A 13290-nucleotide genomic window follows, 5' to 3' on the forward strand; every position below is an offset into this window, starting at 1 on the left:
ATAGAAATGATCTTTAAATTGAAATGAATATCCGTTGAATTCGCACCACTGTACTAATCTATTGAATTTGAGTGGTTCCATCTTTAATTACAAGTGTCAAAACACTAAAGTCTTTAATCGACTACAAACGTATGCTCGGAAATAGGAGCAAAAATGGAAAATTTGCATTTCTAAAGTAATGTAGAACGTGAGCATTGCATATTTTACTTGTAGTTAATTAATTATGTAATTATTTGTTCTCAGGTAATCCATAATGGGATATACCGTAAGGAGTACGTATATAGTTAAATGCAAGATCTATTAGAAGCAATGTACAACACATTTCAAATGAAAGTGATTTGCTGTTGATTTCGTAGTGCTTTTAAATGATCCATTCCAACAGATTGACACATCGCATTGAAATGTTGAGCAAGTAGTGCGAAATCGACTGCAAATCACTTTCCATCAACGTGAGGATTTTTTACCGTGTATGTTTGAAAATTTATGACTTTTAAATGAACATGAACTCGTATATCGAGGTTCGTTCAAGCACAACCGCACAAAATCAAAAACTTGAAGAGCTATCCGGTGCTCCTGCTGCTGCTTCCGATAGTGTAGAAAAAGAAGATATATGCAGTGCTTTCGCCAGTCACAACAAAAAGAACCAATTCGTGGAGCCAGCGAGATGCGACAGCGGCTGTTGCTACTCTCGATCCCGAACCAGTTGCGGCCCCGCCGCCAGTTGTCACCCCAAAAGCAGTTACTCCAAAAGCGGTGAGACGACCATCGGAGGAAATGCCGAAACCGGTAAAGCTTCTTGCAGTAAACCTGCTGAGCAGTGTATACAGGCGAAGAAATTATTCAAGCAGTTTGGTTTGGATGCTTGGTTCAAGCCGGAGAAATTGCACCCGAAAGTGGAATCCCTGATCTACTGGCGCAATGTTAAGAAATCAGCAATCGAGTTCGGCAGTGGCCTAACAATCCTGCCCGCCATGTCGCTAATTTCGTTGATCAGCGTTTTCTCGTACGTTTCGCTGCTGGTCCTGTTCGGAACCGTTTCGTTCCGTATCTACAAGAACGTGCTTCAGGCCGTACAAAAGACCTCCGAAGGACACCCGTTCAAAGAATACCTGGACTATGATTTGACCCTATCGCAGGAGAAAGTACAGCAGCTGACCACGGTTGCTGTAGCGCATGTCAACGCTCTGCTGTCGGAGTTACGCCGTCTGTTTCTGATGGAAGATGTAATCGATTCTATCAAGTTTGGCGTTGTCCTTTACTGCTACCTATGTCGGTGCCATTTTCAACGGAATGACGTGTGTCATCATTGTATTCATTGCACTATTCACCTTGCCAAAGGTCTACGAAAATAACAAGCAGTCGATTGATGCTTACTTGGAACTGGTCAGAAGCAAAATTCTGGAAATCATCGAAAAATTAGAAGCGGCCGTTCCTCTGGGAAAGAAGGAGGATAAGTTGATAGCTTGTAATTGTAAAAAAAAACCTTTTAATTTTTTTTTGTAATTGCAAAAAAACCATTTTTTTAATCCACAATAGTGCTTTCCATTGGTCTGTGCGCGCAGATAAACTTCTTACACTCATAACCAATGACGAAACTCGCACTGATATAATCCAACCCGGACAGTCCGTTCATCGTCGACTTTACGCGCGTCTGATCGTAAGACAATATCCGGGTAACGATCCTTGTGAATGTTCTCCTTCAGATCGGAATTCTTCGTCGTACGATCGGCAAAAGTTCAAATTCGTGCTGAAAAAAAATGTTCTATACATAAATTCTAATCAGGATTTTTCGCTTTAAAGGTACGAACTAGCTATTCGAAAGTATTAGTATTTAATGCAATTTTCCTAATATTTTTCTTTAGTTCCATTCGCAAAAACTTCAATTGAAGTATTTAAACTATGTGAACTTTTGTTATCTGAGCTAACTTTGAGACTTGTTTTAGTATAAAGGGGGGCTTTGAGATTGGACACGCCGTAAGAATGTCGGACGACGACCCGGTGAAAATGATTCTTGAGGGCGACCCTACAGGAACAAGAAGACGGGGCGCACAACGACCAGATAGAGGACGACCTGCGGTGCCTGCGGACCCTTCGAAGATTGCGAGGCTAGCGATAAGCAGCAATGGACAGAGTGGAGTGGAGACGGCATCTGCATACAGCAAGAGACAACAAGGCTCTAGCCTGAACGGTAAAGTAAGCGGGCTTTGAGATATACAAAAAAATCACAATAGCCCAAGCTATAAAAATACTAACCTTGAATAACTTTACCTAAAAAGAATCAAAAAATACTCTTAACTGAAAAATAGTAGGACTTAATTTGGAAGAAAATGTTCCTAGTTTTCCTTTCCCAAAAAAGTTATAAAGAATCCTATTTGAGAAAGAGTCTTAAGAAGTAGACTGCAGAAAAATTCACAATGAATTTACACAGAAATCAAAAGAAATAAAAATACGATATTGAAGCACGAATAGAGTAATAAGCCTAATTTGGACTGCTCCTTATTTAAGAAGCTTTTCATACATTTGTCTCCTTTGGTGCCAATTCCTCCAAATTTGGAAGAATCATTTTATGTATTTAAAATGGTTCATTTGTAAAGTTTTGCTCAGAAGTATAAAAAAATGGTGTCCAAAATATGTTGAAAAAATAATGGTGCCAAATTATTTTTTCTATGTTCTATGGGAATTCCTATTCACATTGGATTGACTGCCGATTATAGGCAATACATATATCACTAATAAAACAAAAGTACGATGGCTTTGTATGAAGTAGATCCTGCCAGTGGATTAATGAATAGATTAGTACTCTAAAACTTCGTATAACAGGTCATCAGGTAACGAAAGGAAACAGTGTACGCTCCTAGTATCTTCCTACGGGTTAGAGTTATATACATAATTATATTGATTCTGGCATATAACACATAACTCACTCCAAATATAGATAGCTGAGTAAAACAATAGCATCAGCGAGGACATAATCCCCAGTCACAAATATTAACGTCGTTTCTAGAGATTTGATCACTTCCTAATGGCCACCTCCTCCACTATGCATACCAAAAAAAGAGTTTATGTACTGGGCACCATACTTGAATCCTTACTCTTCCTCGTCACTATGTTGGGCTCATGGAGAAAGGGTATGTGATTGGACTGGTCGATTTTCAGCTCACGTCTGTAAGGTCAAGAGACATTTGAAATGTTTGACTATAAGCAGAAATTCGTTAGGGTCACACGCAGTCATAAAATTCTAAAACAACTTACGACGTTGGTTAGACTATACTCCGCATTATCGAGGGGCATTCCTTGTTGTCCACCGGCCGTATTACTTGCCACCGCAGCATTCGAGTTCCGGTCCTGTAATACAATGCCCATGATAGAGAGCATGGTTTATATCACCGAGATTTAAATGACTTCTTTCACCTCAGAAAAAACTTAATGACCTCGGCTGGGATTGAGGGGCGAGTAGTGGCCCCGCTTACCACTCAACTACCGGCGCCGACATTGATTATCTACTGCTGTAACTTCTGCGAAATAAGTAAAAATAACACTCATTCAGAACGGCATGCAATCATGTTACAAGTAATACTGTAAATGAAAGATACTAACCGAATGTTGATAGCAACAAAAAGCTGCACGGAATCCATACAGAATTTATTTTGAATCCCGAAGCGTTATCGGGATGGAGGGATGATTGATAGATTGTTCTACGCGCTTTTAAATAAATTTTAATGTGGTTTTCGTTTGAAGCTAAACTGAGTCAGTTCCTAACCCCAACTGCTGTCAAAATGTATGAACTGACAGCAGTTGGGGTTAGAACCTGACTCAGTTTCAGGTTCAAGCGAAATCGCCATAAGAAAATTGTTTGGCACTTACACGCTCATTCAGAACTACTCAAAATTTGAGTTCCGAGTACTCAAATTCAATAATCGAGGCAAACTGTCAAAAAATGAGTTTTGAGTTGAGTGAAATTAACTCATCTCTTGAGTAACCACTAAGTTTTAAAGTTTTTGATGAAAAAATTACTTTGAACAATTGACTAAAGTTCGGTGTCGACCAGAACTTAAAAAAAGACCTTGCTGTGAAGAGGAAGGCGCGGAAACATTCAGGAAAATCAATCGTAAGTTTCGCCAAGTTTTATTTTTGCTTTAACCTAATTCCTTTTGATTTTTTTTTAGATCCAGCTGTTACTAAGAGATTATGATCTGCATGCTATCTAGGAAGAGAAAAGCTCCCGGAATATATGGACCGAGATCCAGGCATCGTGTTAACACCGGGAGGTACAGGTAAATAACATTTTAAATTCCGTTGAATTTTCATATAGCTATATTCTAAATATGGAGTGGTTATTTCTCATATTTAGTTTTTGAGTAAAAAGTACTCAAATTTTGACATGTTCTACTCGAACTCAAAACTGAGTAAGCGAGAAAAACTCTCCTTTGACTATGTGCACTTTTTATGAAATTGAGTGGCTGGCCACTCACTTTTGAGTTATGTTGGATGAGCGTGTAGTTTTTTGTTCTGAAAAAACAACAAACTGTTGTAGCAACGGGTGGCCACAGTGCATTTTCATCCGATAGCGTTGCCAGTTTAATTCTTTTCAGGCAATTCTAGGCTGTCATCGCGAAACAGATGAATAGGGTAGAGTAATTTGATTATTCGGTAAACCAAAAAGTGGCGACCCGTTTGTATGGGACCTTGGCGTATTTAATTTGTATTTGGTTGGACATAGGTTGTGTGTGCGTTTTTGCAACGGTTTTTCGAGTGCCACTGTATTCATTCATAAACAGGCTTTGTAGTATGTACCTATTAGCAAAATCAAAAATTGGATAGGCTGAGTGGAAATGAATCACGTGAAGTGAAAATGAATCAATGAATTGATCGAACGTAAATAATAAACTTACGTTGCACAGTGGTCCAGGAAACGAAATTAGCGGGAAACAATTGTTAACGCATTCATCTTTAGGTTTAGAGATTTGGTGTCTTAGAAACATTTATTGTGCGTGACAAACTGCATCTTTTGGCTGAAACGGTTTTAGGGTGGCTCTTAAAATGACAAAGCTGTAGACATTATTTCAAATTATAGTTAAGAGAGAATGATACTTTTTCGGCAATATTGTAGAACAATCAATTCTGAGTAACTTTGTTGAAGATACTAACTTTGTATCTCAACCCGTTTTCATTTTATAGTGAGTTCCATATCATAGCAGTTTTCTCCGTACAGTTTTTTAATATGATTTTTCTCACAAAAGTACCCTTCAGTGTACTTTTAGAGCAGGATTAGAGGCAACTTTTTCTGAAGAAAGAAAATTTTTATCTTGTCTGGTTCAAAAGTTATACTTAATTTTCACTTAAAAATACGCCCTTTTCAAATGTCGATATCTCAAAAGGGGGCAAACGATAATTTTGATTGCATTTGAGAGGCTGTACTTTTGCCTACAATATATTGAAAAATTGGAGAACGCTTTTTTGTCTTTCTCAAATAAATCAAATTTAAGTAAAAGCATTTTTGCGTATAATCCTACATCGTTCATATTAAAAAAATATTTCTTTTGCGCGGATTCTGTGAATTCTTGTCAAGACTTTTCAAGGATCACATACATTTGCAGGCTTTTCATACTGCAAATAGGGTGATGACCCTATTTTGGGCTAACTCGTTAGGGTGAAGCACTCTATCATTAATTACTCGACCTATGTACAAAAAAAAAATGCATATAAATTATAATCAATGCGTTAGGGTCAATATATTTACTTTATTCCTGAGAACCAGTATATTAAATAACTTGTATACGAGTGCAATAGAAACTAGAATCGCTTTCCTCTTACTTCCACCCTACCATACCACCAACAAACATAATGGAGCTATCGAAAATGCAAATATACACTGAAGTCTTTTTAGGCGCTTTTTTATGCGCGCATCCCCTACATAAAGAAGCCTAAGTCCCGGATGATTTTTCAAAAGGCCGTATTGACATTTTGCTTGAACAGAGAAAAATGAGGTTGAAGTTTTGCGAACATACTTTTAAATCCTATTTCGTAACTAAAGTGGTTCAGATAACAATTTTCATAGTTATAGTTATCTTTCTTCATTGGCTTTAAAGGTGTCATTTAGTCGAAAAGAAATTTTTCCGTTTATTATGAGTTTTAAATAAAATTTGACAATACGGCCTTTCGTTGTCAATGCGACATTTTAATAGTTTAAGATACGTCGTTTTTCCTGTAAACATTTCATATACGTCGTAGCACTTTGGACTGATTTCTGTTCAACAGAGTGCATACGACTATTGAAAAAAATAATTTAATCTGTTATTAAAATAAAACAACGTTTCGATTTAAATCAAATCTTGCAACCATTATTCAATGTTCATCTACTTCCCGAGAGAGCGCGCGACACTTTTAATCGAGTTTACTGAAAAAGAGGGGAACTTGATGTAATAGTGTAGTACTGTAGAAAGACGAAACGTCAAAATAATCTTGTCCCCTCTGTTTCTTCTCATACGCACGATGTAAACAATAAGGCAAACGACGAAAGGGACGTTTGTTTAAATTTATTTTGTTTTGTCCATACGACCTAGGAAAGTTTTATAAGTTTTATGTGATTTCGCGTGTTTTTTATAATTATTCCCAAAGAACAATTGTTAACAAGTTTAGTGCACTGTCTGTGTCGGGGAGAAGGAAAATTTTCTCGTGATTTGGTAAGATATCCATTACAAAGCGCATCTGTGTTCTTGCGGTCAAGTAACTTACATTTGGATGCTACCGGTGGGAACTTATTTAATCTGAATTCTCTCGGTTGGTAACGGAACACATCGTTGGTTCATATTGGAAAACGAGCTGTATGTAATGAGTATGTAGTGTCGATGTAGTTATCTAAACAGGTCAATGAGAACGACTCAAAGGTGTTAAAGCCGTGAGGGTTTGTTTAATTCAATGTGCTATTAGATGCCTAGTATAATTCCATTATCCCTCTGAGTATTGATTTATTAGATATAAAAATTACAGCACTAGTTATTTTTCATCTCGGGCCCTCCGCAAAGTTACGCCAAACTTGTCAAATATTTCTTGGCGATTTTGTCCTTTAGCCAGTCAGTCGCGTCGACATATTTTATGTGATGGACAGGTGTCTTCGTCGGTCCAATGCCGACATGAGCGTTTTCAAATATAGCTGTGAGAACTTTCTTCGTCCCCAACAAACGTATCAGTTGACTGATTCTAATCTTGCTATAGACGCGAGACCATGATTGAATAATAGTTCTGTCGGTATAAGAGTCATTAGGTACGAAAAGTTAAATGCAATTATGCTGGTTGGAGGCATAGCAATGCAATTTATAATTATGTACTGAAGAACCATAAGAAATTCGTAAAAAAACTAGACTAATTCATTTTTAATGAGCTTATGTTAAGTTACAAAATAATTTTAAAAAAATCGGACTTAGGTCCTTTTACTACAAGCGTATGTGACGTTTCAATAGTAATTTAATAAATGTCACTTACGACTTTTTACTACGCGCGTATCTTTTCATTCTAGGGATTCCAAAATAAATGTACATACGACCGTGGGAAACCAAAAGGACGTATACGTTATTTGGGAAAATATAGTGGATAGAACGTATACGACGTTTTATAATTTATTTTATAACTTGGTTAAAAGTTTTATTTTGAGAATCCTGTTCGTGTACTGCGATAGTAAGTTTAGAGAGGAGTGGTAACATGTGGATAACACAATTTGTTTACTTTTGTCGCTTAGGACCTTTTGAAAACCCAACCGAGAAGTGTACAGTATGTAAAATAATTGGAGACGCCCTCGTTTTTTCTATTTAATCCCATTACTACTACTAGACTGCCACACTTTATTACGACGACTAACTTATTCAGTTTTTTATTTGTTGGCTGTGAAACGGTAAATCAAAAATTTTAAAAGAATGCTCATCGTACAATACAACAAACCTTTCTTATGACCAAAACTACTGAAACGATATAGGGGAGTCTTTAATTTTTTACATACTGTATATAGGAATTGTTGCATTCACGCAATTCTCTGTTTTCATCTTCGTCGATAAATCTTTGATCATACCTATTAATTTTTGTAGTAGAAGATTAGTTTGATGATTTAAAAACCACAATAAGCGCGTCTTTAAAGATTACTGCTAGTGTGTGTAATACTGGAAATCGTTACCAAACAAAACATCTTAGCTGCAATGAGTCGAACTCTCATCAGTTTCCCATTTGATAATCAAAATCATGCTTAGTTTCTGGGTTTCAGTATTGCACTTGATGTACTCAATTAAGCGCTTTGCAGAGTGGTCTACCAAATCTACGACAGTCGGTTTAAAGTACTTGATTCTCTTATTTCATTTAAAAATATTAAAAACTATGTTGAATAATTTGTTGCGTTTAGATAACAGAAGGATATCAGTTTTTTTACTTGAACAATACTGTTATATGAAGGTCAATTTTGTTTTTTGGTTTGAGGTTAGTAGATTGCAGATCTTGATACTGCTACCTGCTGAAACCGTTCCTGCAAATGAACGAAATCGATTGTAAATTTGTGTAGATTTTGGGAAATCTTGGCAATAATTGGAAACAAATTATAGGTCAAGTCATTGGTGATTGGTGGTCTTTACACTATCTGCATTATGAAAAGCGTGCAAATGTATGTGATCCTTGAAATGGCTTGACAAGAATTCACAGAATCCGCGTAAAAAAAAATATTTTTTTTTATATGAACGATGTAGGATTATACGCAAAAATGCTTTTACTTAAATTTGATTTATTTGAGACAGACAAAAAAGCGTTCTCCAATTTTTCAATATATTGTAGGCAAAAGTGCAGCCTTTCAAATGCAATCAAAATTATCAATTTTCGTTTGCCCCCTTTTGAGATATCGACATTTAAAAAGGGCGTATTTTTAAGTGAAAATTAAGTATAACTTTTGAACCAGACAAGATAAAATTTTTCTTTCTTCAGCAAAAGTTGCCTCTAATCCTGCTCCAAAAGTGCACTGAAGGGTACTTTTGTGAGAAAAATCATATTAAAAAACTTACGGAGAAAACTGCTTTATTGAGAGACACCCTAAGTTATGATATGGAACTCACTATAAAATGAAAACGGTTTGAGATACAAAGTTAGTATCTTCAACAAAGTTGCTCAGAATTGATTGTTCTACAATATTGCAGAAGAAATTATCATTCTCTCTGAACTATAATTTGAAATAATGTCTACAACTTCGACATTTTAAGGGTCACCCTAAAACCGTTTTAGCCAAAAGATGCAGTTTGTCACGCACAATAAATGTTTCTAAGACACCAAATCTCTAAACCTAAAGATGAATGCGTTAACAGTTGTTTCCCGCTAATTTCGCTTCCTGGACCACTGTGCGTTGTGCTTTCCATCGATCCGCGTAAATTTGTTGATAAGAATGTTTTCGTCATTGCTCAACGAAAGCACACATTGCTATCATGCCGGTTACGCATGCAACCGCTAACGAACAGGGATGCCACATTGAAATCTGTGTTTCGGTCAATAATATCTTTTTACCATCTGTGATAACTGAATCAGGAAAAAAAATCTGTGATAAATTTTCAAAAAAACTGAAAAAATACAAAATTTCCAAAAATCTGTGAAATTTTCATTAAAATGCCAAAAATCTGCCATCTGTGATCAAAAATTGTGAAAAAATGGGTTTCAGGGTAATTGCAATACCTTTCTATTGAGACAGTAGTCAACATATGGTGGGCCCAGCCGCTTCTAGGACCATGCCTCCCATGCTATTGCATTGCACAGTGTTTTAAAACGTTGTTTTCGAGTTCAAAATTAATAGCGCCTCAGCCTAGGGGCAGATCACTCTAAGAATGTAAAAAAAATATTTCATCAAATTTAAAAAAAATGTATTTAATTTCCATTTTTGCATCAACTTTTCACTCCCTCACAGAAAAGAAAGTTTGTTTAACAAACGTCCTACGCTGATCCACTTTGTTCGACGTTTTGCTGAATGTAGGGCAAGTTTTTGTAGGGTTTTGACGTCTTACACGCATCGCAAAATACATTACACGCAACGCAAAATACATTATGAATTTCTATTTTGATGGAAAGAAATGCATTAAATTTCGCTGATTTTTAAAAATGCATCACAAGTGATCTGCCCCTAGACCTAAACCGTTAACTTTAGTAGTATAGTTTGTTCGGAGAAGTTTTTGCTTTTATGATTGCGAATCTACAGGAATATATTGTTCAGTGATTAATTCACCTATAAGTGATATACAAAATTTATTTCCTGAACTGACTAAGATAGAAACTTTGTGTCTTCTTCAAAGTTGTAGGAAATATTACTACAAAAGAAATTTCTGAAGACACGATACATAAGTTTAATAGCTTTCGAGTTATATAACATGCTATGTGAATGCCCGAATAGAAATGTACAATAACAAAACCATAATTTTCACTGTGGCAGTACAATAATTTCACAATAATTTACAGTAAATTCTACAATACAAAAACAATAAATTTTAACGTTATGTATCTTAACATAAAAAAATTGATTTTCTCCTTACATTTTTTTCTCGAAAACAGTAAAATTTAATCTGAATTTACTGTATTCAGCAAAAACTGGAACAGAAAAATTGATTATTACATGGAATTTTATTGCAAATCTACTGCAAGAACTCAGCGTCGAACAATGTTGAAACAGTAATAACTACAATATTTATCGTATTATGATTGTTTGTAGGGTAAATAATATTGTAAAATTCTATTCGGGTGGCCCCTTAAAATTAGTTATTCCATGATATCTTTTTTAGTCATTCTCCTACGTTCTTTTTCCACAAAGTAGCTTGCGGTGTTGAATCACATAGTTTGGGGGAACAAAGTGTTTTCCTATTTGTTGGCTATCTTGAAATTTTGACGTAGGACTACGTCTTTGTTTTCGATATGGGGGTGCACTTTGCAAATTCTACATAAATGGTATGTAATGAAAAGTGGTCCAATTTTCAACGCATATAATTCAGCCATCTCACGATAAATTTTCAAATTTTTTGCGCATATCGCTCCGAAATATTTCTAAGAATAGATTCCAATAGATAAACCCAAAGATTATTGATATAGCGGCATTAGAAACATAAAAAATGTACAACCTAGTCAAAATATCACGCATTTACACAGAAGATAGCGCTTCCCAAGTCCGGCACGACAGATTCGTGTACCTAGCGCGCTACGCCTCTATGAATGACGTCATCATCGACTATTTAAAGAACGGATTTGGCCGGACAAGCTCAGTTCTCTGTTGAACAGCCGCCGGAGCAGATCACTGCGCTGTGTGTTTTCGCAGCCAGTGTAGCTGAGTTAGAAGTCCGTTCGTGCACAAAATAGCTTGTGCATTTGAGCTCCATTTGCAGACACGGTTAACGTAGTGTCGTGGTACTAGTTGTCTCTTTCGCTCTACCCATCATTATCATCGTTGACTTATTTTGCCTTATGCGCTTGGGTGCAATGTTTGAGGCGAATGTGTAGGGTTACCATATTCACAGATTTTTATGTAATGTCACTAATTTTTTTCACAATTTTCTGATTACAGATTTTTTTTTTCACAGGTGGCAGATTTTTGACATTTTGATGAAAATTTCACAGGTTTTTGGAAACATTGTGATTTTTCACAGATTTTTCGGAAATTTATCACAGATTTTCATAGATTTTTTCCTCATTCAGTTAACACAGATGGTAAAAAAGGGCTGCCCTTTTAGTTTTTTTCCAACCAATCGCGGCCAGGTTACTGTTAATCGGATCCCTAGGAGTCTCTACTAAATATCTTAATACTTGTGATTCCATTTATACTGCACCAACAAATTCCGTAGTCACTTCTTATGAACGATTGCTACCTGCAAAGGGAAAAACATTTTACCTTATGCCACCCAAGGGTAGCAAAGAGCTCTTTGGGCCAGACTACACTATACTTTTCGGAACCCTAGGGACCTATACTAAATATCTAAACACTTGGTAGTTCATTTCGACTGCGCCGACAAATTCCCTGGTCACTTCTTATGAACGATTTCTACATGCAAAGGGATTTTACCTTATTCCACCCAAGGGTATCAAAGAGCTCTTTGGGCCCGACTAAACTATACTTTTCAGATCCCTAGGGACCTATACTAAACATCTAAACACTTGTTGTTTCATTTCTACTGCGCCGACAAATTCCCTGGTCACTTCTTATGAACGATTTCTACATGCAATTGGAAAAGCATTTTATCTTATGCATCCCAAGGGTATCAAAGAGCTCTTTGGGTCCGACTACACTATACTTTTCAGATCCCTAGGGACCTATACTAAATATCTAAACACTTGGTAGTTCATTTCTACTGCGCCGACAAATCCCCTGGTCACTTCCTATGAAGGATTTCTACATGCAAAGGGAAAAGCATTTAACCTTATGCCACCCAAGGGTATCAAAGAGCTCTTTGGGCCCGACTACACCATACTTTTCAGATCTCTAGGGACCTATACTAAATATCTAAACACTTGATACTTCATTTCGGCTGCGCCGACAAATTCCCTGGTCACTTCTTATGAACGATTTCTACATGCAAAGGGAAAAGCATTTTACCTTACGCCACCCAAGGGTATCAAAGAGCTCTTTGGGTCCGACTACACTGTACTTTTCAGATCCCTAGGGACCTGTACTAAACATCTAAATACTTGTTATTTCATTTCTACTGCGCCGACAAATTCCCTGGTCACTTCTTATGAACGATTTCTGCATGCAAAGGGAAAAGCATTTTACCTTATGCCACCCAAGGATATCAAAGAGCTCTTTGGGCCCAACTACACTATACTTTTCAGATCTCTAGGGACCTATACTAAATATCTAAACACTTGGTATTTCATTTCTACTGCACCGACAAATTCCCTGGTCACTTCTTATGAACGATTTCTACATGCAAAGGGAAAAGCATTTTACCTTATGCCACCCAAGGGTATCAAAGAGCTCTTTGGGCCCGACTACACTATACTTTTCAGAACCCTTGGGACCTATACTAAATATCTAAATAGTTGGTATTTCATTTCTACTGCCCCGCAAATTCCCTGGTCACTTCTTATGAACGATTTCTACATGCAAAGGGAAAAGCATTTTACCTTATGCCACCCAAGGGTATCAAAGAGCTCTTTGGGCCCGACTACACTATACTTTTCAGATCCCTAGGGACCTATACTATATATCTAAATACTTGGTATTTCATTTCTACTGCGCCGACAGATTCCCTGGTCACTTCTTATGAACGATTTCTACATGCAAAGGGAAAAGCATTTTAC

The 13290-nt window shown here is 36.7% G+C and overlaps 1 long non-coding RNA gene and 1 pseudogene across 3 annotated transcripts; one reads left to right on the top strand and one right to left on the bottom strand.

Moving 5' to 3' along the window:
- Nucleotides 1-247: 247 nt before the first annotated feature.
- LOC131683277 (reticulon-1-A-like) lies at nt 248-1666 on the top strand (annotated as a pseudogene).
- Nucleotides 1667-1669: 3 nt separating this feature from the next.
- On the bottom strand, nt 1670-3810 carry LOC131683281 (uncharacterized). 3 transcript variants are annotated; one of them, XR_009304465.1, is made up of 4 exons: nt 3598-3810; nt 3253-3515; nt 2925-3195; nt 1670-1747 (listed from the first exon to the last, which is right to left on the bottom strand). It is a non-coding gene; the product is annotated as an uncharacterized LOC131683281 (long non-coding RNA). The 3 variants fall into 3 exon arrangements; XR_009304463.1 differs by lacking the exon at nt 1670-1747 and adding an exon at nt 2467-2865; XR_009304464.1 differs by lacking the exon at nt 1670-1747 and adding an exon at nt 2470-2865 and having other exon boundaries at nt 2925-3163; nt 3598-3808.
- Nucleotides 3811-13290: the final 9480 nt, after the last annotated feature.

The sequence above is a fragment of the Topomyia yanbarensis genome, chromosome 2, assembly GCF_030247195.1.
Source record: "Topomyia yanbarensis strain Yona2022 chromosome 2, ASM3024719v1, whole genome shotgun sequence".
Classification (NCBI taxonomy): Eukaryota; Metazoa; Arthropoda; class Insecta; order Diptera; family Culicidae; genus Topomyia; species Topomyia yanbarensis.